Raw genomic sequence first — 27,248 nt, 5'->3', positions numbered from 1 at the left:
GGGTGTAGTATCCATTTGGAACTTCAAATACCAAATTTGAAACAATTCCGGTGAATAATGTCGCTGAAATCATCAAAATACCGAATACAGGGAGGTACCGTTATATGGGGGCTATATGAAAACGTGGACCTACATGGCCCATTTACGAACTTAACCTGCCTACTGGAAAAATAAACATGTGTGCAAAATTTTAGCCATCTATCTCAATTCATTCGAAAGATAGCGTGATTACAATAGACAGACAGACAGACGGACATCGCTAAATCGACTTAAAATTTTACGCTGATCAAGAATATATATACTTTGTTGGGTCTGATATGAGTATTTGGAGGAGTTACAAACGGAATGACAAAGTTAATATACCCTCCATAGTATGGTGGAGGGTATAAAAAATACCTATTTTAAGTACGCCTGTTTCCGATTCGGACAAAAATTCCTTCTAAAAAACTATCTGCGTTTAAGCCAATTTCTTAGACTGGCCGTACACGCAAAAGAAAACAACAATGGTGGCAAATTTTCACCATTGGTCCATAATTTCTCAAGAGATATGCAACGGGCAGGCAGGCTGGCAGATGGTCTGAATACCAAATTCATATCGATAGGTAATGAATGAATGAATGACCCCCAGGCAGGCAATGTGTGCGACTGATATATGGGTATGTATGTGTGTACAATAATTGTGAGCGAGTATTTGTTCGGTTTGGTTCCCTGTGTATTTGTGTGCTGTGCGATAAACAACAAGAACAACGAATTAAATTTTCCTTGTAAAATTTCCTTTCTGAAATGGAAAAGTTTTGTTTGTTTTTTTTTTTTTTTTCAAATAATGCCCCTGAGACGCGCTCTGGTTCAATCCAATGATATTCCATGGTCCATTTTAACACATCCAATCCGAGAACAAGCAGCAGAAGGCAACATTGTTCTTTTTTCCGAACTAAAAACCACACAGGCCCGGTTTTTCTTTTTTTTTTTTTCTTTTTTCCTGCTCACCACTAAATAATGATTGATGAGTTTTTGTTTTGTGGCTTTATTGTTGAATGTGGGTGGGTGGATGGATACAGCAGGACAACATATCGTCCTAGTCCAAGGTGTGATGGGTGGCTTCGTATTCGATTTTATTAAACAAATTTGATTTGCAGTTATTTTTCATTCTCACCACCCCACCCTTACCTAGGGTAGGCGTGTTTTAAAGTCCACAAAGGTGTATACGGGAGGATTTTAGCCGCTTTTTTCAATGGCAAGTTTGATGGATGTTCGAAACTGGGCTAGACGCAACAAGACGCAACAAGGCTAGACGCAACAAAAAAAAAATAAATCGATTAGAAATAACTTTACTTTCTAAACGAATGATTGATTAAATTGAATTCTGAATGCCATGTAACTGGGAAAGAAACAAAATTGATTTTGCGTTGGTTGTTTTTGTATAGGGATTTGTTTGTTATGGAGGGTATATGTATGTCAGAAGGAAGATAAATGGGTTGATTTAATAAAAACGAAAACCTAATTTGTTCCATTTTGATGTTTACACAAAGCCTATTCGATGATGCTACTTTGAAGTGCTTGAAATCTGAAGTTTGGTATTAGGGTTTTGCTGAACATATGTGGTCTGTACATAGGGATGTGGTTTCGGAAATGTGTGCTATAACTGTACGAAAAGTCCTAAATGGTACTATATTTGGTATTGGATGAAGGGATAGAGATTAAATTTTGAAATTTGAAACATAGATTGAGCGTTGGCGGTTGTTTGGAAATGCCTTCTAAATTTGGTACTAAATTGGGTATTGGGTGAAGGGATATTGGGGTCTCTGTTGCCATCTGTGGTTAAGCTATGGAGATGGTATTGGATACGTGTACTATAATTGTTTGAAAAGTACTAAGTGGTACTAAATTGGGTATTGGGTGAAGGGATAGAGGTCGAATCCCGAAATTAAATATTGATGTCTGTTGGTATCTTGGATTGAGATATGAAGGTGCTTTTTGAAATGTGTAGCATAATCGAACGAAAAATACGAAATTTTATATTGGGTGAAGGGACAGAGTTTGAATCTTGAAATTTGATATGGATGCCACTGTTGGTGTCTGCGGTTGAGAGAAAGAGCTGGTTTTGGATATGCATACAATAATGTATTAGATTTGGTAGTGAGGGAAATTATAGATCTGAAATGTTGAGATATGGTGGTGGTTTTGCAAATGCGTACTATAATTGTTCGAAAAATATTAAATGGTACAAATTTTGGATCACTGTCTAGGTGCCTAGGATGGAGAGATATAAATAATTTTGGATAAGGGTATCAATTAATGTTATTAAATTTGATAGTGGGTGTAGGTATGGAGGTGAAATTCTGAAATTTAATATTAAGGTCACTTCATTGATTTCAACGGTTTACATATGGAGACGGTGAAATAGTTTTCCACAGAAAAATCGGATGGGGGTCCATTGAGGTATTGAAGATTTTACGAATATCCTCTACGGAAAACTTCAAAATTATTTTTTCCGAAGAAAATCCAAAAGATCCTTAAAAAATTCTTTAGAATAATTCCTTTTTCTTCAATTTTTGGTGAGAGTTTCATTGAGAGGTTTTTAAAATTTCATAATTTTTTGTCGAGAGAGCTTTTGTTAAGAATTTTTTACAAATCGTGAATTTTTTGTCCTTCAATGAATTTCATAAAAAAAAATTTACAATTTTTGTATAAATTTAATTCAAAAACTTTTTAAACCGGAGATTTTTGGTTTTCGTATGAATTTCTTGAAGAAATTCCATTAATGTTAAAAAATGGTTATTTTTGAAAAAATTTCACCAACCATAATTCCGATGTGCATATAGGATATATATCTATAAAAGAGGAAAATGTTTGTATGTATGTCTGTTTGTTTGTTTGTTTGTTTGTTTGTAATTTATGGACTCGAAAACCGCTGAACAGATTTTCCTGAAAATTTGCATGTATACTGCAACATCGCCTGAAAGTAACATAGGCTATATACATTTTTGAAATTTCACTTGGAAGTGGAGATATAGCATCAGAATCGGAGGTACCTCCCAAAAATTTAGATTTTGTATGCAAATATCTATTGATCGATTACAGATACAGTGTCCAAATTTAGAATGTGTAACGGAATTTGGAAAAAAATAAATTAGTCAAATTATATTAAAATCGGTTCAGATTTGGATTAGCTCTCATATATAGTTTCGACCATGGTACAATGAATTCAAGGTAGGGCAGAACTACCATATGATTTCAATTTTTTTATTTTTCTGGCTTAATATGTCAACTTCATTTGTTTATGTGTGCGTATTCTTTTCAATAATAAAAAAAAATGTTTAGAAAATATTCAAATTCTGGTGTTTTCACAATGCTTATTGCAACGTATGCATCGACAAAGTCTTCAGTTTTTGTCGCGAAATAAATCATAAGAGATATATAGAACATGATTTAGAAAAGAAGTGTTGACCTTTCATTCAGTTATCGCGGTTTTCAATTATTTATTCAAAATAAATGCAATAAGTCGTTTGATTTTTTATTGTTTTGATACTAATTCTGACATTACAAGCCAAACAGGTAGACCTCTATACTTGCAATTTTTTCAAAGTTGACCTACCTTCTCTTCATTGTACCATGGTTTCGACCGATTAAAAAAAAAAAAAAAAAAAAAAAAAAACAATAAGTTCGGCCGAACTTTGAATACCCTTCACCATTCGGAAAGAAATTTGGTAATTAAAAAAAAAAAACTTTAGAACTTATGTTAAAATCATAAAAATACCAAATGTAGCCATTATATTAGGGCCTATACGACGACGTGAGCCTGCGTAGGCTACCTTTGTCATAAGACATTACAATAATATTCAAATGCGAAACTTGAAAAAAAAATCGGTGAATAATGTCATCAAAATACCGAATATAAGGAGGTACCATTATAAGGGGGTTATACTAAAACGTGGACCTGCACAAATAATTTTCTGTCATAGACTGTAGTATCCATTACGAACTTCAAATACCAAATTTGAAATAATTCCGGTGAATAACGTCGCTAAAGTTATCAAAAAATACCGAATATCGGAAGGTACTGTTGTATGAGAGCTAAATGAAAACGTGGACCTGCACAGACAATTTTTTGTCATAACCTGTAGTATCCATTACGAACTTCAAATGCCAAATTTGAAACAATTCCGGTGAATAATGTCGATAGGATCATCAAAATACCGAATATCGGGAGGTGCCGTTATATGGGGGCGTTATACGGAGGCGTGGACCTGAACAGACTGTTTTCTTTCATAGGCTGTAGTATCCATTATGAACTTCAAATACCAAATTTTTAACAAAATTTCGAATATCCAAAGGTACTGTAGTATGAGGGCTAAACGAAAACGTGGACCTGCACAGAGAATTTTCTGTCATAGACTGTAGTATCCATTACGAACTTCAAATACCAAATTTGAAACAATTCCGGTGAATAACGTCGCTAAAATCAGCAAAATACCGAATATCGGGAGGTACTATTATATGGTAGCTGCACCAAAACGTGGACCTGCACAGATAATTTTCTGTTATAGTATGTAGTATACATTACGAACTCCAAAACCCAAATTTAAAATAATTCCGGTAAAAAATGGCGCTAAAAATATCAAAATACCGAATATCGGGAGGTACCGTTGTATGGGGGCTAAACGAAAACGTGGACCTGCACAGACAATTTTCTGCCATAGACAGTAGTAATCATTACGAACTTCAAATACCAAATTTGAAACAATTCCGGTGAATAACGTAGCTAAAATTATCAAAAAATACAGAAAATCGGGAGGTACCGTTGTATGGGGACTCAACGAAAACGTGGACCTGCACAGACAATTTACTGTCATAGACTGTAGTATCCATTACGAACTTCAAATACCAAATTTGAAACAATTCCGGTAAATAATGTCGCTAGGAGCATCAAAATACCGAATATCGGAAGGTGCCGTCATATTGGGCTATACGGAGGCGTGGACCTGAACAGACTATTTTCTGTCTTTGGCTGTACGAACTTCAAATACTAAATCTGAACCTGCACAGAGAATTTTCTGTCATAGACTGTAGTATCCATTACGAACTTCAAATACCAAATTTGAAACAATTCCGGTGAATAACGTCGCTAAAATCAGCAAAATACCGAATATCGGGAGGTACTATTATATGGTAGCTGCACCAAAACGTGGACCTGCACAGATAATTTTCTGTTATAGTATGTAGTATACATTACGAACTCCAAAACCCAAATTTAAAATAATTCCGGTAAAAAATGGCGCTAAAAATATCAAAATACCGAATATCGGGAGGTACCGTTGTATGGGGGCTAAACGAAAACGTGGACCTGCACAGACAATTTTCTGCCATAGACAGTAGTAATCATTACGAACTTCAAATACCAAATTTGAAACAATTCCGGTGAATAACGTAGCTAAAATTATCAAAAAATACAGAAAATCGGGAGGTACCGTTGTATGGGGACTCAACGAAAACGTGGACCTGCACAGACAATTTACTGTCATAGACTGTAGTATCCATTACGAACTTCAAATACCAAATTTGAAACAATTCCGGTAAATAATGTCGCTAGGAGCATCAAAATACCGAATATCGGAAGGTGCCGTCATATGGGGCTATACGGAGGCGTGGACCTGAACAGACTATTTTCTGTCTTTGGCTGTACGAACTTCAAATACTAAATTTGAAACAAATCCGGTGAATGTCGATAAAATCATCAAAATACCGAATATCGGAAGGTACCGTTATATGGGGACGAAGACGTGGACCTACATGGCCCATTTTCAATACCAAAAGTCCAGCAGACATAATATACATTTGAGTAAAATTTTATCAACCTACTTTATTTCGTTCGGAAGCTAGAGTGATTTCCACGGACGGTCAGACGGATAGACCGACGGACATAATAAATATAGAAATATAGAATTTTATGCCGATTAAGATTATATTTATACACTTTGTGAGGTCTAAAATTTATATTTCGAATTGTTTCCATAGTAAAAATTTAGATAAAACTTATGTCAGCTGGGAAAAAGGACAGTATAGGGCGTATGATCAATAATCTTCCTAACTTATCAGAAAATGTAGGTCATACGCCACCATTGACAAAATACACCAAAAATGTATTCCTGACTTAGATTTAGATGAATAAATATTTTTTTGGTTCACTAATGGATACTAAGCGAGGCTCGAAATGTAGAATTCTTATTCAAGAAACATCTTTTATTCATGAATTGGTTTCCTTCAAACAAATCTCCTAATTATTTATAGAGAACCAAAAACACCTACTTAAAAAAATTAAATCACTTCTAGTCTATTTCCTACCGCCTTTTATTAAAAACGAATACATTCGCAGTAAACATCACAACAACTATCCACCCACCTACATTTAGGATTTCCAAACAAAAATCGTAACAATTTTAGAAATGCTGAACATAAATGTTTGCGGTTAAGTTGTTAGTGGTCAGTATTTCAGTTTTTATCTGTGGTTTAGCATTTTGCCATGAATGTCCAAGAGGAGGGATGAATCCAGTTACTGTTCCCTCGAACAGGTCGAAACAAATAAAATCATAGCCAAGTTAAAAATAAAGCAACACCCACACACACGCACACAAGTACCAGACTAATAGATTGTTAGCTCTTTAGCAATGTTGGGTTGGCTGGCTGGCCATTTGCCATTTACGAGTACTTTGCTGGATTCAAATATTTGCAAGCTGGAAAAAACGAGGATTTAGATCTGTAATGTAATTACTGCAAAATTAAATGCATAAATTTATGGTCAAACTCATAAAAGAAATTTGTTTCTGTGGTTTCTTTGTAGCAGCAGCAAGAGGATAATAAAGGATTTAAGGATAGAAACAAATGGATGAAAAACAATTTATTTTTTTTCCGGTAAATTTTGAAATTATTTAAGGTTATTTGTAATGACAATCTTTGAAGTGCTGGTGGTCACAGCAGCATGAAATGAGGATATGCATTTTTGAATATAAATTTAAATCTTTAGTGTTTGGGATAATTGAATTGTTATTGAATATTGTTGCTTCAATACTTTGTCCTTTTCCAGTGACCTTTATGTATGAAGATAAAAGGTCTTCATGATGTTGGCAATCAAATATGCATTTTTTTACAAATTCGTTATGCTCTACATTATTGAGAAGAATAAAGGTAACTAAAGTACAGGGTAAGATGGAAGAACTGCTACCAAATTCAGACTGCTGTTATTTCCAAACCACTCGTCCGGCAGCTGTTAAAATTATTCCAGTTACAGCTCATTATATTGTTTACAAGGGTACAAAAGCATTTTGGTGAGAAGTTTCCAGAAAAAAAGTTATTCGTGATGGAATTCAAACGTGATAGTGTGATTTTTTTATATTTGGCTAGAAAACCACAAGTGGCTATTGTCAGAGCACTCTAGCATTTAAATGTGAATAAATCTTTTGTGTCTCGTACCATCGCTCGTTACTGTGACACTGGTAGCGTAGCCCGACGTCAAGGAAGTGGTCGGAAGAAAATCGCAACATCTGCAGAAATGGTTCGAAAAGTAAAAAAGCGACTGGATCGAAACCCGCGTCACATTGGCCGAAAAATGGATCGTGAGCTGAACATATCGCAATATTTCATTCGGCAAATATTGAAAAATGATTTCCGGGTAAAGCCATTGAAATTCCAAAAAATGCAAAAGCTTACACCGCAACAGAAAGAAAATAGGCTCAAAAGAGCTAAAGAGTTGTTTCGTTTGGCCGAAAGTGGTGAACTGTCGAATTTGATTTTCTCCGATGAGAAAAAATTCAAAAACATTGCGATGAGAAAAAAACCAAAATGTACATCTTCGGTTGGCCACCAGAACTCAAGCGCCGGCCATGGTGATGGTTTGGGCCGCCATAACAGCCAGTGGTCGCTCTCCGCTCAGATAAATCGACCGTGGCATCAGTAAAAATGTCGACTATTATCGCGAAAATATTCTGGAGGGTGTATTAAAGCCTTGGACACGCAAACATTTTGGCCGCAGACCTCGGACATTCCAACAGAACTCAGCACGCGCCACCCAAGAATGGTTATAAAATGAGGTTTCTCGCTTCATTTCTAGCCAAGTTGGCACTAAAAAATACCAAAGTGTCGATCATCTCAATCAAGCGATTCGCCGGGAAAGGGCCAAAATACCGCAGATCAACATTCGGGTATCGGAATCGTTTCAAATTTCGCATGTGAAGTTCGTAATGGATACTACAGCCTAAGACAGAAAATTATCTGTGCAGGTCCACGTCTTGTTATAGCCCCCATATAACGGTACCCCCCCCGATATTCGGTATTTTGATGATTTTAGCGACATTATTTACTGGAATCGTTTCAAATTTGGTGTTTGAAGTTCGTAATGGATACTACATCCTAAGTCAAAAAATAAGCCATGTAGGTCCACGTCTTCGTATAGCCCCCATATAACGATACCTCCCGATATTCGGTATTTTGATGATTTTAGCGACATTATTCACCGGAATCGTTTCAAATTTGGTATTTAAAGTTCGTAATGGATACTACATCCTAAGTCAAAAAATAACCCATGTAGGTCCACGTCTTCGTAAAGCCCCCATATTTCGTACTCCCTGATATTCGGTATTTTGATGATTTTAGCGACATTATTTACCGGGATTGTTTCAAATTTCGCATGTGAAGTTCGTAATGGATACTACAGCCTAAGACAGAAAATTATCTGTGCAGGTCCACGTCTTGTTATAGCCCCTATATAACAGTACCCCCGATATTCGGTATTTTGATGATTTTAGCGACATTATTTACCGGAATCGTTTCAAATTTGGTATTTGAAGTTCGAAATGGATACTACAGCCTAAGTCAGAAAAATAAGCCATGTAGGTCCACGTCTTGGTATAGCCCCCATATAACGGTACCCCCGATATTCGGTATTTTGATGATTTTAGAGACATTATTTAACGGAATCGTTTCAAATTTGGTATTTGAAGTTCGTAATGGATACTACATCCTAAGTAAAAAAATAAGCCATGTAGGTCCACGTCTTCGTATAGCCCCCATATAACGATACCTCCCGATATTCGGTATTTTGATGATTTTAGCGACATTATTCACCGGAATCGTTTCAAATTTGGTATTTAAAGTTCGTAATGGATACTACATCCTAAGTCAAAAAATAACCCATGTAGGTCCACGTCTTCGTAAAGCCCCCATATTTCGTACTCCCTGATATTCGGTATTTTGATGATTTTAGCGACATTATTTACCGGGATTGTTTCAAATTTCGCATGTGAAGTTCGTAATGGATACTTCATCTCATGCCAGAAAATTGTCTGTGCAGGTCCACGTCTTTGTATAGCCCCCATATAACGGTACACCCTATATTCGGTATTTTGATGATTTTAGCTACATTATAAACAGATTTTTCTTCAAGCTTCGCATTTAAATATTGTAATAAGTTATGACAAAGGTTGCCCATGCAGGACCACGTCGTCGTATAGGCATCCAGTATTTTTAAGGTTTTAAAAGAATTTTTAACGGATTTTATTTATTTATTTATTTTTTTTTTGGAAATCGCCAAATTTGTGCCAAATGTTGGAGGGTATTAAAAGTTCGGTCCGGCCGAACTTACAGCTTTTTTACTTGTTTTAAATTTTAAGATTCCAGCTCCATGTGTTTCTTCTAAATTTAAATTGTACTGCATTTAGTATCTTTTCGTATGGATGAGTACAAAAATACCTGCTTACATCGACTCTACTCCTTAACCATGAATCCCATTCCAAATTTCAATTTTTTAGCTCTAACGGTTCACACATGGTACCAAATGTAGTACATTTTAGTACTTTTCGTACACTTGTAGTGAGAATTTCCATAAACCCGCTGGTACATCTATCATACACACCGCCAGTGACCCTCATTTCAAATTCAAGAGTTCTAGCTATACCGCTCTCTCAAATACAAGAGGTATCATATTTAGTACTATTTAATGCTTTTTGTATCGTACTAGTACGAATTTCCAAAAGCCCAGCCTTATCTGACCCCTTCGGACCAAGAGGTGGCCCTCTAGCTTCAGTCGTATTGTTCGGGCGCTGGAGAATCGTTAAGTCAGTCAGTCAATTGTTTTACTCTTTTATAAATAAAAGGTAAAGGAATTAAGAAAGTATCGGGTTGTTTGACGTCAGATACGAAAATTCAGCCTATGAATCACAGAATTCCAAAACAGAGATAGATTTACATAGAATTAAATTATCTTATTATGGAAATTATATTCACGCTACAAATTTAAAGAGCCCCTTCAAGCCTCCGACCCTTCTCAGCATATGCCAAGAATAAGAAAAAGGACGAAATGACTTTTGACGACCCCTACTCGGAAGATCAAAATTGCCTTAGCAACACCAAAAATGTAGGAGAGGGCAGGAAGGAGGAAGATGATAACGCCACCAACAAAACAGCCTGCCACTGGCTACCCTCACCCCCCCTGAACTCATTTGCTGCGATTTTTCCTTTTTCCTACTTTTGATTTCAAAATGAAGTGACGAGTTTTGTTGACAATGACAATGAGCGACATTGTCGTCGGGCGTCGACGTCGGTAGTGTTGACGATGGCTATATAGCTGTCACTTGTTACAAATGATAGAAAATGTCCTCGTTACTACTCCGATGTAGACAGTCACGAATAGGAAATGGTAGCTGATTAAAATAGGCTATGATTTTAGACAGATGTTGCGACCCCTGCTGTGTTGGGGTTGTGTGTTTGGTAGAGCATTTTACACATCTTAGTTGGATTTCGTTGCTGTTGTTGTTGTTGGAAAGGGCACATTCATACTATTTACTTTCTACATCCTAAGCCTCAACACATTTAAAATAGAAACTGAAAATGCTGTGACCCTTCGTTAGCTTCAATATGAAATGCTACATTTTTGGTGAAACTAAAAAGTTAGGAAAAACGAAGTAGTGAAGTAGGCATGAAGAATAGATAAGGGAAAGATAAAAAAATCTGAAGTGATGAGTACACATTTATTTTGTAATTTTACGTAATTAGAATTTCAAGGAAATTATTGCATAGCTACGTATAATACTGCTAAGGATAATTTTTGTTAACAATTTCCTCAACGAAGGGGACACGTAGTTTGGATACAAGTTTTGAAAACAAATTTGAATTCAGCATTTGATATAAAAAATAGTAAAAATCCTCCAACACAATTCTAATTTTTTCAATTGAACTCTGAGGCTAGATTTATTTGAAGCTCCTAAAAAGAAGACTTTCATGGATAGAAGTTTTACCAAATAAAAAGGAGAGCAGATATTCTGAAGCCTTTTACGGAAAAAGGAATTTCTAAAGGCTGTCTTTTTGGAGAGACGACCTTCAGAAGGTATCCTTATAAGAATCTTCAACTGTCTGTGGATAAAACGCCTTTAAAATCTCTCCAACAGAAAAATAATTTTCAGAAAAGATAAAAATTGAGAAAATATTCAAATTCTCTTCTATGGATAGAAGTACTTTAAGAGAATCTATGGGTGGGAGATCTTTAGCCGCTTATAGATAGATCTTCAAATTGTTTTCTATGAAGGGAAGATCTTGTGTAAAGAAAAGACCTTTAAAAGATCTTTTCTGAGAGGGCTTTAAATTGTATCCCATGAAGAAAAGACTTCTACTTAAGAAAAAATTCTGCTATAAAAGCTTTCCATGGAAAGGAAACCATCTAAAGTTCTATGGAGAGAAGGCCTTCGTCAAAGCCTTTTATGGAGATAAGACCTCCAAAAGGTCTTGTATAACGAGAAGTTCCTCAATAAAGGTCTTCTAAAAAGAGAAGACCTTTCTAAGGTATTTTTGAGAGAGGAGACCTTTTTAAGGTATTTTAGAGAGAAAGGGATATAGAGGGGAAGAGGAGCTTTTCAAGATCTGCTCAATGTGTACTTTAAAGAGACTAGCTCGATAATGCCTTCTCTTTGAACTGGCCTTCTCTCCATAGATGCCCTTGAAAATGTATTCTCTATTTCTAAAAGATCTCAAAAAGATCTACTCTTCATAGAAGACCTTTCAAGGGACTTCTTTATATTTCAGACCTTCTCATCTTCGAGTTTTTTCGTTGAAGAGAAGGCCTTTTCAAGTTATTTTATGGAGAAAACATATGCTCCAGTTCTTCTTTAGGCTTTTTAAACCAATTCTATACTGGGAAGGCCTATCTTCTACGGATAAGAGACCTTCTCGAGGTCTGTTATAGAAAAAAAACTTTCTCGAGGTCATCTATGGAAAAAAACTGTTCTCGAAAGAAAGGGGACCTTCTCGAGGTCCCCCAAGCTCTTCAAAAGCTTTCCATGGAAAGGAAACCATCAAAAGTTCTATGGAGAGAAGGCCTTCGTCAAAGCCTTTTATGGAGATAAGACCTCCAAAAGGTCTTGTATAACGAGAAGTTCCTCAATAAAGGTCTTCTAAAAAGAGAAGACCTTTCTAAGGTATTTTTGAGAGAGGAGACCTTTTTAAGGTATTTAAGAGAGAGAAAGGGATATTGAGAGAAAGAGGACCTTTTGAAAGAGAAGAGCTTCTCAAGATCTGCTCAAAGTCTACTTTAAAGAGACTAGCTCGATAATGCCTTCGCTTTTAACTGGTCTTCTCTCCATAGATGCCCTTGAAAATGTATTCTCTATTTCTAAAAGACCTCAAAAAGATCTTCTCTTCCTAGAAGACCTTTTAAGGGACTTATTTCTATATCAGACCTTCTCACCTTCGAGTTTTTCATTGAAGAGAAGGCCTGCTCCAGTTGTTCTTTGGGCCTTTTAAACCTTTTCTACGGGTATAAGCTTTTCTCAAGGTCTTCTATAGAAAAAAGACCTTCTCGAGGTCATCTATGGAAAAAAACCTGTTCTCGAATGAAAGGGGACCTTCTCGAGGTCTTCTATGGAAAGAAGAAGAGCTTCTCGAGATATTCTATGGAAAGAAGAAGATCTTCTCGAGGTCTTCTATGAAAAAAACCTTCTCGAGATCTTCTATTAAAGAATTCCTTCTCTACGTCGTCTATGGAAAAAAGAAAGAAAGGGGACCTTCTCGAGGTTTTCTATGGACAGAAGAAGACCTTCTCGAGGTCTTCTATGAAAAAAAACCTTCTTGAGATCTTCTTTTAAAGAATTCCTTCTCTACGTCGTCTAGGAAAGAAGACCTTCTCGAAATCTTCTTTGGAAAGAATACATTATCGAGGTATACTATGGAAAGAGGACTTTCTAGAAGTCTTCTATGACAAAAATGCCTTGTCAATGTTGTCTAAACAAGAAGACCTTCTCAAGGTCTTCTATGGAGAGAAGACCTTCTCAAGGTCTTCTATAGAAAGGCAGGCAACCTCTCGAGGTCTTTTCAAAGTCTTATGTGAAAAAAGACCTAGAGTTCCTCTATGGAAAGAAGACTTTCTCGAGGTCATCTATGGAAGGAAGACCTTCTTGAGGTCTTTTATGAAAAGAAAGCCAGAAAGACGGAAATCGAGGACTTCCATGGAAAGAAGACCTTTTATAGGTCTTCTATGGAAAGAAGGTTTTCTCAAGGTCTTCTATGGAAAGAGGACCTTCTTGAGGTCTTCAGTGCATAAAATACCCTCTCGAGATCCCCTATAAAAATAAGACCTTTTCGAGGTCTGATATTGATAGAAGACCTTTTCGAGGTCTTCTATAAAAAGAAGACTTTCTCAAGGTCTTCTATGGGGAGACGACCCTCTCAAGGTCTTCTATAGAAAGGCAGGCAACCTCTCGAGGTCTTTTCAAAGTCTTATGTGAGAAAAGACCTAGAGTTCCTCTATGGAAAGAAGACTTTCTAGAGGTCATCTATGGAAAGAAGACCTTCTTGAGGTCTTCTATGGAAGGAAGACCTTCTTGAGGTGTTCTATGGAAAGAACACTTTCTTGAGGTCTTCTACGGAAGGAAGACCTTCTTAAGGTCTTTTATGAAAAGAAAGCCAGAAATAAAGAAATCGATAACTTCCGTGGAAAGAAGACCTTTTATAGCTCTTCTATGGAAAGAAGGTTTTCTCAAGGTCTTCTATGGAAAGAGGACCTTCTAGAAGTCTTCTACACAAATGCCTTTTCTAGGTTGTCTATAGAGAGAAGATTTTCTCGAGGTCTGTTAATGGAAAGAAGACCTTTACGAGGTCTTTTATGAAAAGAAGACCTTCTTGATCTCTTCTATGGAAATAAGACCTTCTTGAGGTCTTCTGTGCATAAAATCTCTCGAGATCCTCTCGAGGTCTTCTGTTGAAAGTAGACATTGTCGAGATCTTCTATGGAGAGAAAACTTTTATGGTATATATAGAGAGATCATTTTTTGATTCTATGGAGGAAAGACCTGAATAGGTCTTCTATGATGAGAAGACATTTCCAAGAACTTCTTTGAAGAGAAGACCTTCTTAAGGTCTGCTATGGAGAAATGACCTCCGAATGGGGTTTCTATGTAGAGAAAGTCTTAATAAGAGTGATTAGTGTAGACAGGAAACCCTCATAATGATTTCTAGGATATAAGAACTTAATAAAGATATCTAAGGATAGAAAACCTCAATAAGGATCATATGTTAATGTCAGAAGACCTTCTACAGATCTTCTAAAGTCAGAAAACCATACGACATTTATAGAAAGAAGATCCGTTACATGTCTTCTTTAGCCAGAAAATTCTTTTGTAGGGTTTCTATAAAAAAAACCAAGTCTTTCATAATGAGAAGACATTTTCAAAAACTTCTCTGAAGAGATGACCTCCGAAGAGGTTTCTATGTAGAGAAAGTCTTAATAAGAGTGATAAGTGTAGACAGGAACCCCTCATAGTGATTTCTAGGATATAAGAACTTAATAAAGATATCTGAGGATAGAAGACCTCAATAAGGATAAAATTTTTAAATGTCAGAAGAGATTATACAGAAAACCATACGACATTTATAAAAAGAGGATCCGTTATAGGTCTTCTTTATCCAGAAAATTCTTTTGCAGGGTTTCTACAAAAAACCCAAATCTTTCATAATCGCAAAAGCTTCTACTTCTCCAGACCTGGAATATCTCTAGTATTCGGGTATTCTGTTATAATATTTTATAAAAAATGTGTATGCCACTTTCATAGACATTTAAAAGGAAATTGTTAATTTGTCTTAATCCATGTAATTTACATCCATGCCGCCCTTCCTCCCTTCCTTTCTCCTTTCCACCACACATCCCTTATTTATTTGCAACTTTGTTAAAAACTCATAAAACAACTAACAGCGATAAACGTTTATCATATAAAAATTGTTTTATTGTTGTTTCTCCTGTTTGGCTACCGTTTGGTCAGCTCCACACCAAATGCTCAGCTCGGCTCGGTTCGGTAATATTTCAAAAAAAAGTTTACGGCCACAACTTATACAATTCGTTGGTTTAGCTGGCCAGCCGGCCATCTGTTAATATTGTTTGGCCAAAGGAGATACGAAGGACTCCACAACATTTCTGTTGTGTTGTTTTATGTGTGTTGCTTTTATTTATTTCCGTTTTGCGCTTTTTGTTCGGTTGGTGGTCACATAACAACAAGGAGGAGAGGAGAAAAATAAGAATACCAACGAAATCTTATTACTATCGCCCGGTCCAAAAAACAAACATGGCAGAATCTTTTATATGATGCTGCTTTGGCTGTTGTTGTTCCCAACAATGATTGTTGTTCGCCTCTTTTTTTCTTCTCCTTGTTGTTTTCTCCTCTATTTTTTTTTTTTTTTGTGTTGTTCAAGGACGAAGTTATTCGTGCATTGAGTAAATCTGTAACACTTAGACTTAATTTATGGCGCACAGCATTAACCCATTTCACAGCCATTTTTACACAAAAGAAATTTCTTCCGTTTCCGTTTTGTTTGGTGGCAGGCGAGAGAGAGAGAGAGAGAGAGAGAGCGAGAGAGACAGAGAGAATTGGTGGTCAAATAGCAGGGGTGGCAGAGAAAAAATTCTCGAGAAGTAGTAGTAACACCAACAACCCACTGCTGATGATGTACGCCAAACAACAAAATAAATCGGATAACAATTTTATTATGTTTAGAGCCGGAAAACTAGATAAGGAAAACAAAAGGAAAATAAAAAACGTCTCTATATATTGGCAAGGAAATCGAAAGAGAAAGTTAAACAACAAATCCTTTGGGTTTCCGTAGACGACAAGGGAGATTGTTGATATTTGATTTCCTTGCGTTGCAATAAATTTTTGATGAAATGTAATCAATTTAAGGAATTAGATTTGGTTTGAAAAAAAAGCGATTTAATTTTATTACATAGAAAATACTTACCTTCGTTCCATACTTAAACTAAAATATTTTTATTTTCTTTTCAGGTAAAAAAATTCCTTTCTCATTTCTGATACAAAAACTTTAATAAAGTTTGTAATGGTAAGTTTTAAAACTTAAATAATAATACGGCATATACAAAATATTACACCCTCTCAAATGGATATTTAATATTTCATGATGATTTCGAAAAAATTGAGTTTAACAAATTTAAAAATAAATGAATTTTCAGTTTTTTTCTGAACTAATTAAAGATTTAAAAAAAAATGACAGCGATTGCAATATATTAGGCAAATTAGGGACAGAAATTGCTCATGCGATGTTTAACAAGTAAAAAAGCTGTAAGTTCGGCCGGGCCGAACTTTTAATACCCTCCACCATTTGGTACAAATTTGGCAATTTCCAAAAAATAAAATCCGTTAAAAATTCTGTTAAAATCTTAAAAATACCGAATGCTTATACGACGACGTAGACCTGCATAGGCAACTTTTGTCATAAGTTATTACTAAAAAATCTATTAGTTAAAAAATCTGTTTATAATGTAGCTAAAATCATCAAAATACCGAATATGCGGGGTACAGTTATATGGGGGCTATACGAAGACGTGGACCTGCACAGACAATTTTCTGGCATGGGCTGAAGTATCCATTACGAACTTCACATGCGAAATTTAAAAAAAATCTCGGTAAAGAATGTCGCTAAAATCATCAAAATACCGAATATCGGGGAGTACGGTATATGGGGGCTATATGAAGACGTGGACCTATATGGCTCATTTTCTGTTTTATGCTGCAGTATCTATTACGAACTTCAAATACCAAATTTGGAACGATTCCGCTGAATAATGTCGTTAAAATCATCAAAATACCGAATATCGGGGGGTACCGTTATATAGGGGCTATATGATGACGTGGACCTACATGGTTAATTTTTTGACTTAGGATGTAGTATCCACCACGAACTTCAAATACCAAATTTGAAACGATTCCGGTAAACAATGTCGTTAAAATCATCAAAATACCGAATATCGGGGGGTACTGTTATATAGGAGCTATATGATGACGTGGACCTACATGGTTAATTTTTTGACTAAGGATGTAGTATCCACTACGAACTTCAAACACCAAATTTGAAACGATTCCCGTAAACAATGTCGCTAAAATCATCAAAATAATGAATATCGGGAGGTACCGTTATGTGGGGGCTATACGAAGACGTGGACCTGTACAGATAATTTTCTGTCTTAGGCTGTAGTATCCATTACGAACTTCAAATGCCAAATTCGAAACAATTCCGGTGAATAATGTCGCTAAAATCATCAAAATACCGAATATCGGGAGGTACCGTTATATGGGGGCTATATGATAACTTGGACCTACATGGCCGAACTTAACCTGCCTACTGGTAAAATATACATGTGTGCAAAATGTTCGCTTTCTATCTTAATTTGTTCGAAAGATAGCGTGATTACAACAGACAGACAGAGAGACAGACGGACATGGCTAAATCGTCTTAGAATTTTACGCTGATCAAGAATATATATACTTTGTTGGGTCTGACATGAGTATTTCGAGGAGTTACAAACGGAATGACAAAATTAATATACCCTCCATAGTATGGTGGAGGGTATAAAAATATCGGCATATGTGAGTACAGTTATGAACATCAGTTCCTTAGCGTATAAGTGATTTCATAAATTTCATATCGCTCATACGCAGGGTTGTCACAAAAAACAACTTGCTCGCCAATACACAGGGCGAGATGAAAAAACTGCAACCAATTTCAGGCTGCTCTCATTTCTAAGCAACTCGTCCGACAGCTGTTAAAATATTCCACTATATTGTGTACAAGCGTGCAAAAGCATTTTGGTGAGAATTTTCCAGAAAAAAAGTCATTCGTGATAGAATTCAAGAGTGATAGTGTGATTTCTTTATATTTGGCTGGAAAACCACAAGTGGCTATCGTTAGAGTACTCCAGCATTTAAATGTGAATAAATCTTTTGTGTCTCGTAACATCGCTCGTTACCGTGATACTGATAGCGTAGCCCGACGTCAAGGAAGTGGACGAAAGAAAACAGCAAAATCAGCAGAAATGGATAGAAAAGTAAAGGAGCGACTTGATCGAAAACCGCGTCGCAGTGGCCGAAAAATGGCTCGTGAGCTGAACATATCGCCATATTCCATTCGGCAAATATTGAAAAATGAGCCATTGAATTTCCGATCGCATTAATCGACCGTGGCATCAGAATAAATGCCGAATAGTATCGCGAAAATATTCTGGAGGGTGTATTAACGTTTTTTTTTATCTCACCCTGTAGATTTTATATCACTCATACGTAGAGTTTTCTCACCAATGACCGGAGTCTTCAGCTCACCTATAGAGACCGGATTTCAAGATCCGGCTTCATTCAGCTGGTTTATGGAGACAGAGGCTGGGCTTCATTTAGCTCTCCTGTAGGTCTTCATCCAGCTCGTCGTTAGAGACCGGACTTCATCCAGCTCGTCTATAGAGACCGGACTTCATTCAGCTCGTCTATAGAGACCGGACTTCATTCAGCTTGTTAATAGAGACTGGACTTCTTTCAACTCGCCTAGTGAAACCGGACTTCATTCAACGCGCCTATAGAAACCGGTCTTCATTCAACGCGTCTATGGAGAACGGGCTTCAAAGCGCCTATAGAGACGCTTAAGTGATTTCATATATTGCATATTACTCATACGCAGATTTTTCTTACAAACGACCGGAGTCTTTATCTCGCCTTTAAAGACGGGTTTCACAGCTCGTCTACAGAGACCAGACTTCATTCAGCGCCCCTTTAGATACCAGCTCGCCTATAGAGACGGGTTTTATTTAGCACGCCCATCGTTCATTCAGCTTCAGAGACTAGACTTCACGCGCTTATAGAGACCTGGTTTCAATTCAGGTCGCCTATAGAGACGGGCTTCATTCAGCTCGCCTTCAGAGAACGGACTTCATTCAGATCGCCTATAAATAACGGGCTTCATTCAGCGCGCCTATATATACCACCATTCAGTTCAAGTCGCCTATAGAGACCGTGCTTTATTCAGCTCGCCTATAGAGACAGGCCTTCAGTTCAAGTCGCCTATAGAGACCGTGCTTTATTCAGCTCGCCTATAGAGGCGGGCTTCATTCAGTTCCGCCTATAGAGACCGGAATTCATTCAGCTTACCTACAAAGAACGGTCTTCATTCAGCTCGCCTATAGGGACCGGGCTTGATTCAATACTAACTTCATTCAGTTCGCCTATAGAGACGGACTTTATTCAGCTCGCCTATACCCCTTTTCCGATAGAAGAAATCCCTATGGGGTCATATCTGAGAAGTTTGTTATGAGTTATCTACACTCTTCTCTCAGAGTTTTAACCCTCTTGAAATAGAGATCTAGAGACAAAAGTCTCCTTAAAATCCATTTATGAAATAAGTCCTTTTACACACCTTCTTTTGATAAGAAGTTCTTTAATCGGAATCGGGGTCTTTTCCCCGTAATTCAGAATAAGGGAACTTTCTGCTATAGAAAAAAGTTCTTTCAGAAGACTTCAGTTAAGAGAAGACCCTTCAAATGTCGTTAAGAGATAGAAAACTTTTCACAGAAGATAGAAGTAGATAGAATACCTTCTACAAGTTTTCTATGGGAAGAAGACCTTTCTCAGGTCTCGTGAAGAGAGAGGACCGTCCACAGGTCCCCTATGTATAGAACACAGGGTTTCTATAGATAAAAGACCTTCTGGAGCCTGAAGTCTTCTTATAGTGAAGACTATAAACCGTAATCCAGAATAAGGAAACTTTCTCCTATAGACAAAAGTTCTTTCAGAGGACTTCAGTAAAGAGAAGACCCTCCAAATGTCGTTAAGAAATAGAAAATTTTTCATGGAAGATAGAGGTAGATAGAATACCTTCTACAAGTCTTCTATGGGAAGAAGACATGTCTCAGTTCTCGTGAAAATTGAAGACCGTCCACAGGTCCTCTATGTATAGAACACAGGGTTTCTATAGATAAAAGACCTTCCAGAAGTCTTCTTATACTGAAGACCTGTAATAGATCTTCTATTGAGAGAATACCTTCCATAAGTCTCCTACAGATTGAAGACCGTCCAAAGGTCTACTGTAGATAGAAAACCTTATACAGGTCTTCTGTGGATGGGAGACCTTCCATGAGTCTCCTACAGATTAATGTCTTCCTATAGTTCTTGTATATTAAGAAGACTTGTACAACCTTTCCCAAGTCTTGTGGATAGAATATCTTCCACTTGAATGGAAGTTCTTCCAGGAGTTTTTTTTTTTTTTTTTTTTTTTTTTTTTTTTTTTTTTTTTTATGAATTGAAGACCGTCCGCTAGTCTTCTGTGAAAAGAAATCCTTCCACAGGTCTTCTATGGATAGAAGATTTTCTACATGTATATCTGTGGAGGAAAGATTTTCCACAGGTCTTCAACAAATGTTCTATAGATAAAAGACCCATATTCGACGGACCCATCTGGCAATGCCATAACTTTTGACAGAGATGTCACAACGCTTAATGACATACCGCGTTTGAAGCGTCAATCCAAGCAGATTTTTACCATGAACCAATACACGCCACGCGAGCGCTCTGAAATAGTTGAAATTTACAAGAAGTAAATTGTGAGAACTCAACGTGCTTTTAAAACATTAAAAAATGTGAGAAGTGCGCCTTCTAAGAACACCATTAAGTGCTTATACGAAAAATTGTCGACTGGTAAGGCTCTTTCTAATCCGAAGAGGCCATATAAAAGTCGACCAAGGCGATCGGCCGAGAATATCGCTGCCGTACGAGCCAGTGTTGAGAAGTCCCCAAAAACATCCCAAAGACGCCGTTCTCAGCAGTTGGGCATGGCTCGGTCCACTTTACAAAGGATTATTCGCATTGATTTGCATTTGTTCCCGTACAAAATTCAATTGACGCAAAGAATGTTGTCTGCGGACAAGCCTTGTCGATTGGAATGGGCCCAAAGGTCCGTCGAATATGGGCAACCCTGTACTTATTTAACCCATTTATGGGTAACTACTCTTTTTTTCGTGCAATTGTCGCGATTAGACAAACTCTTAATTTTTATTTGCTTCCAGGAAATTCGAACCAGATCATCATTGCGGTCATTATTTTTGGCCTACTCGTAATGTAGAGGGTATGCAGTTGTCATTACTAGTGGTGCTGATAGTGGCCTACTAAATTCTGCTCTGATGTAAAATATCATCTATACAGAATAATTCAAGAGGACTGAACTGTAGAAGGCTTTTGGGGGATATTGAATTTCTCTGAAGGTTTAATTTTTCTATTGAACAGTTTTGAGGAATCTTCCATCTAAAAAAAGTTCTCTTAAGGGTTTGTCACCTACAAAGGATCTCATATAGAAAGGGTCCTGTGGAGCCTTTGTATAATTTTTTGGGCTGTGATGTTTAAAGGATCTCCAATATAACCTATTCTATGTCATAAAAACGAATATTTGAATACTTACATAAATAAATGGCACAAATTTGAAATAGCTGAAAAATAGCAAAAAAACATATTTCGATTATTAGTTAAATTTCCAAATTTAAGGAAAATTGCAAAGCTGAATTTCAAAAAATTATAATATTTTCGAGTTGAATCTTAAAATAATTATTTTCCCTTTAAATAACGGCTCTTTGTACAATTCCTTCTAATTCACAAAGCAAAGCCACAAAAGGGAAAATAAAATATTTACAAAACAAGGAGGGAGAGAAGAGAGAGCAAAAAAGACCAACGAAACATTCAAACGTTTTCTAATTAGTTTGCATTTCTATTATCCTCCAAGGCAACTATTTCAGTTTCGCCTTTAAGGTGCACAAGTCGTAACAACATTTTTATTTGGTTTTTATTGCCTGTCTTTAAGTTGGAGAAGAAATTGCGTTTTTCTCCTCAAACCCATTCAGAGTCCTTGCCGTCCATTTTAGATCAGTCAAAGTGCAGGAAAGTCACTTCTTGTTCGCATTTTCTTTTTTTTATTTTGTTCTGCTTTCTTCTCTAGTATTTCTACAACTAAAACGCAGCATATCATTTAATAATTTACAAAAGACTCTTCTTGCAAATGGTTTTCATTTTACTTTGGAAATAGAGACGACAGCAGCCGGAGCAGCAGAAGAGCAAAAGGAAGTAGAAAATAAGAAAATGTGCACTCAAATACAACTTGAAATGTCTTCTCGAGTAGGATAACAAGAGGAGCATAGAAAAAAAACCAAAGAGCTTCTTTTTTCACAACAACAACTCCAACAAAAAGGTGGTTTTAAAGACCAAAGAATGGCAAAATAAAAACATGGTCCCACAGCTCAAGTAACACACAAAAAAAAACCTTTCTTTCCAGCCATCACAGAAATTTGCCAGGGAAATTTTTAAGAGAAGACAGACAGACAAACGGACGGACGTACATTTAAAGATAATGGGTAGAACGAAAAATAGAAGGAGGAGGAGGAGGAGAAACAGTACCAGGATACAGGTGAAAATAATGAGAAAGTTTACTTAACCACAAGGAGCAAAACAACCTAAATTTCTCTTTGAGAAAAAAAATATTTAAAATAAGGCAACGAATTAAAGTCTTAATATTCAAATGGTAGAGCAAAAGAAGGAGCGAAAAGGAAAATCTTCAAATTTCTTCTAAATTAATAAAAAGCACAAAGACCACAGAAAAGAAGTTTGAAGGACTTAATTGTTAGGATAGAAGCTAAAAGGTGTTGCCGGAGAGTTTCACACATTTTTCTTAGGGCATTGAAGAAAAGTGATTTCCATTTAAATTAAAGATATTAAATAAAAAAAAAAAAAAACAGGGATAGTAAAAAATAGAGATGTTCAGAAGATATGAAATAATTGTTTAGGGTCTACTGTCATAGAAAATCTGGGGAAGGTGGAAAGTCTTACATCTATAGAGGATTGTAGAGTGTTTTCTGTCCATAGAATACTTGTGAAAAGTCTTCTATCCCCAGAAGATCTCTGGAAGCAAAGACTTCAGTCTGTTGAAGACTCTCAATTCAATGAGGCTTTCTTTCCATAAAAGATCTGTAGAAAGTCTTAAATTTTTAAAAGACCAGCGGAAAGTTTTCTATCCAAAATATACTTTAAAATTCTTCTGTTCAAAGACCTTCGGAAGATCTTGCTTCCTGTCAAATGTTTACTATCCCAGAAGATGCGCAGAGTCTTCTGTTCTCAGAAGACCTGTGGAAGTTCTTCCAACCACTGAAGACCTGTGAAAGTTTTTTTTTTTCACATAATACTGCTGAGGAGTCTTCTATCCACATTAGACTTGCGGAGTGCTTTCCATCCACAAAGGACCTGTAGAAGGTGTTCCATCAACAAGAGACCTTTAGGAGGTATTCTATCCACAAATGACCTGTGGAAGTTATTCTATCCAAACATGACTTGTGGAAGGCCTTCTATCCACAAACGACATGTTGAAATTTTTCAATCCAAAGAAGACATGTGGAGAGGCTTCTATACACAGAAGACCTCTGAAAGGCTTTGTCCAGAGAAGAACTGTGAAAGGTCTTCAAACTGTAGGAGATTTTTGGAAGGTCTTTTATCAATATTCGAGAAGATTTAAGTTTGTTTTTGTTTTCAAAGGACACCTGTGGACGAGACATGTTTAAGATATACCATAGACCTTAGACTTATAGAGCTGGAACTTAAAATTTTATAATTTCGCACTACAGCCTCTCAAGGTCAAAATTCCAGTAAAAAAAAAATATACAGTCATTGTTAGTCAAGACCATAACCTTTTATCAGGCATACTTCCCAACTGTGGTATGGTAAACCAGTAAAGAAAGTCCTAAAGTCGGGCGGGGCCGACTTTAGTAGAGCTCCGCATAACAATTAAAAATTTTTATGGGAGAATTCAATCATACACGCTATGATTATATTTATAATTTAAATTTCAAGGGACTAAATATGCCGAAGCATTTGTATATTTTAAATTCGGACTTGTATTGCCATTTGGTGCTCAATTAATTTGAAATCGGATAAAGATATATATGGGAACTATATCCAAATCGGAACCGATCACGATAAAATTTAGCAAATATATTTCTGAGCTGTATTTGATATATTTCCTCAAATATTGTTGTTACAGAGTGCATATTCCGGCTGTGGAGGACAAAAATAACACATCGGATGAACAATATATATGGGAGCTATAGCTATATCTGAACCGATTTCGATGGCATGCTTATTTTCAAGTCCAATCTGATCGTACGTGCAAAATTTCATAATATTCGGACTGATATTACACGTTTGGTGCACAATAAAAGGCAAATCGGACGAAGATATATATGGGAGCTACATCTAAATTTTGACCGATTATCACCAATTTCAAGAGGGTTCGTCCTTGGGCCAAACAAATGATTTGTGCAAAATATCATCTGGATGGGGCAATAAATGCGAACCGTACTTTGTTCAAAAAAATACATGGACAGACGGACGAACGGACATGCATAAATCGACTCAGAATGTGATTCTATACAGATAATCTAAAGTAACTATGGGTCTATCTCGTTTCCTTTTTCCTGTTACAAACAAATGCACAAAGACATAATACCTTGACCACCTTGTGGTGTAGGGTATAAAAATCAAGTACTTCCCGTGCACGTAATGTTCGAATTTCCCATTAGCCATTTAGTACATATCCATGTTAAACTCTACATTAACCCTAAGATATCAGAACACTAGTTCTATTCCAATAACCTTCAGTACATTCCGTAACCTTGTAGTATGGGGTTCCCTTCAATTTGTTTATATTATAGACAAAGCTAGATTCAGAGCCATGGCATCTTAATATTAACGATAGCAAAATTAGTACCTTCTTGTACTGAAGGACAAATTTCGAAAAAAAAAAACCAGCCGTATGACGCACCCACGCTTCTAGGCTTTGTATGTGCGTTGATGAATCAGTCAGTCAGTTAGTCTAAGTCAAGTGTTTTCTTAACCCATTCGTTGCGGAGATAATTGCATTATTTATCGTTTCACGCCCACAAAATTTAGACCTGCTTATTTCATTAATAAAAAATACATATGACCGGTGTTGATAATCAATGATTCCGATTATCTCCAAAAAAATCCAAAAAAAAAAAAATATATATTCTATATAAATAATTTAATTGGTCTGGGCATAACAGATTTTCTCCTTTCTTTCTCCCTCTCTCTCTTTTTCTCTCTATGGCATATAAAATGAAATAGTTTCTTCTGTTGTGCCCTCATCAAATCAAAATACAAACAAAAACATATTTCTTGCTTTTATTCATCTTCTTGTTTTTGTTGTTGTCCTTCTTCTTTGGGAACTGAAAGCTTAGCTAAATCCTGATGGCAAGGTGAAGTACCTGCCTGTCTAATGGGGGGCATAGTTTAAGTGCTCTCTCTCTCTCTCTCTGTGTTTATTTTGTAGCATAGAAGAAGAAATGCAAATTTGACTACTACACAAGCCGAGCATGGCATAACAAATATAAGAATTATAACAAGGTGAAGGTTGTTTAGAGGAATTAAAAATGGGTGTTCCTACAAAGAATTTTTATGGACAAAATTATATTTAACATTTTTTATAATAAAACATTTAGCAAAAATAGACAATGTGTAAAGGGTCAGCATATTCAGAAATAATCATAATGTAGGTCAGTATATATTTAAATAAACAGACATAGAGGGTGGCATAAAAAAAACTGCAACAAACGCCATAATTTTATTTATTTTTTTTTTTAATTTTGTTGTTGTAAAATGGTCAGACTTTATCCCTTTATTGTTGTTTTTATAAAAACAACGTTTGTTTATTAGTGGAGAAAGATGGTAATGTTTAATTCTTTGGTTCCTCTTCTATTGAGCTCACGATCTCGTCACTTGGGTAAAAAATGTTTTTGTCATAGAAGTTATTTTTAAAATAACTTCTGGGGAGAATATCCCAGACAAAAAACAAGGGAACTTATGAGGATTGGTGGCTCTTTCCAAAACCTAGGTATTCCCCGCCTTTCCCCCTGGTAAACATCACCATCGTTCTCCACTAATAAACAAACGTTGTTTTTATAAAAACAACAATAAATGGATAAAGCCTGACCATGTTGCAACAACAAAATACTACGGTATCCCGAACAAACAAGCCACACTGTTCTATTTTTATTTTTAATTTTATTGAATGAAAGCAAAAAATGTCGGAATTAACATCAAATTTTAAAATAAGTTTTGATTTGTTCAAATTGACAACCTTTGGCACGAATTATGGCCTTCAAACGGCAAATGAAACCGTCACAAGCTGCCCGAATGTTGCTCTGCGGTATTTTGGCCCATTCCTGGTGAAACACTTGCTTGAGGTGATCGACACTTTGGTATTTCTTAGTTCCAACCTTCCTTTCCAAAATACTCCAGACACAATAGTCCATCGGATTGATATCCGCAGATTTTGGTGGCCATTGTGCGTTGGAAATGAAGCAAGGAACTTCATTTTGTATCCACATTCTTGGATGGCGTGTGCTGAGTGCGATGATGCTGAGTCCTGTTTGGAATGTCTAAGGCCTGCGGTCAAAATGTTTGCGTGGCCAAGGCCATTTATTCTGATGCCACGGTCGATTAATACGAGCGGAGAGCGACCATCGGCTTTAATGGCGGCCCACACCATCACCATGGTCGGCGCTTGAGTTGTGGTGGCCAACCGAAGGTGTACATTTTTAGCTGACCTCTTTTGTTTGTTTACAAACTGCTGGACAACGAATGTTTTCTCATCGGAGAAAACCAAATTCGGCAGTTCACCACTTTCGGCCAAGCAAAGCAACTCTTTAGCTCTTTTGAGTCTATTTTAAGTTAAGTAAGTTCTTGCACTTTTTGGAGTTTCAGTGGCTTTGTCGCGAGCTCATTTTTCAATATTTGCCGAATGGAAAATTGCGATATGTTCAGCTCACGAGCCATTTTTCGGCCACTGCGACGCGGGTTTCGATCAAGCCGTTTCTTTACTTTTCGAACCATTTCTTTTGA

General features: G+C 36.5%; 2 protein-coding genes across 10 annotated transcripts in view; one reads left to right on the top strand and one right to left on the bottom strand.

Annotated features, from left to right (window-relative positions):
• Positions 1-27,248, top strand: part of LOC101891509 (cytosolic carboxypeptidase Nna1) — a 239,347-nt gene that overhangs the window by 66,106 nt on the left and 145,993 nt on the right. The gene's annotated exons all lie outside the window — the stretch shown is intronic.
• Positions 1-27,248, bottom strand: part of LOC101895346 (glutamine-dependent NAD(+) synthetase) — a 198,991-nt gene that overhangs the window by 88,519 nt on the left and 83,224 nt on the right. The window contains exon 3 of the mRNA XM_059122101.1: positions 21,751-21,778. The gene's annotated coding sequence lies outside the window, so the exon portion shown is untranslated. The remainder of the gene's footprint in view (positions 1-21,750; positions 21,779-27,248) is intronic.

Source organism: Musca domestica, unplaced genomic scaffold (assembly GCF_030504385.1).
Source record: "Musca domestica strain aabys unplaced genomic scaffold, Musca_domestica.polishedcontigs.V.1.1 2, whole genome shotgun sequence".
Classification (NCBI taxonomy): Eukaryota; Metazoa; Arthropoda; class Insecta; order Diptera; family Muscidae; genus Musca; species Musca domestica.
The sequence above is the reverse complement of the archived record's forward strand: the minus strand, read 5'-3'. Positions and strand labels throughout refer to the sequence as shown.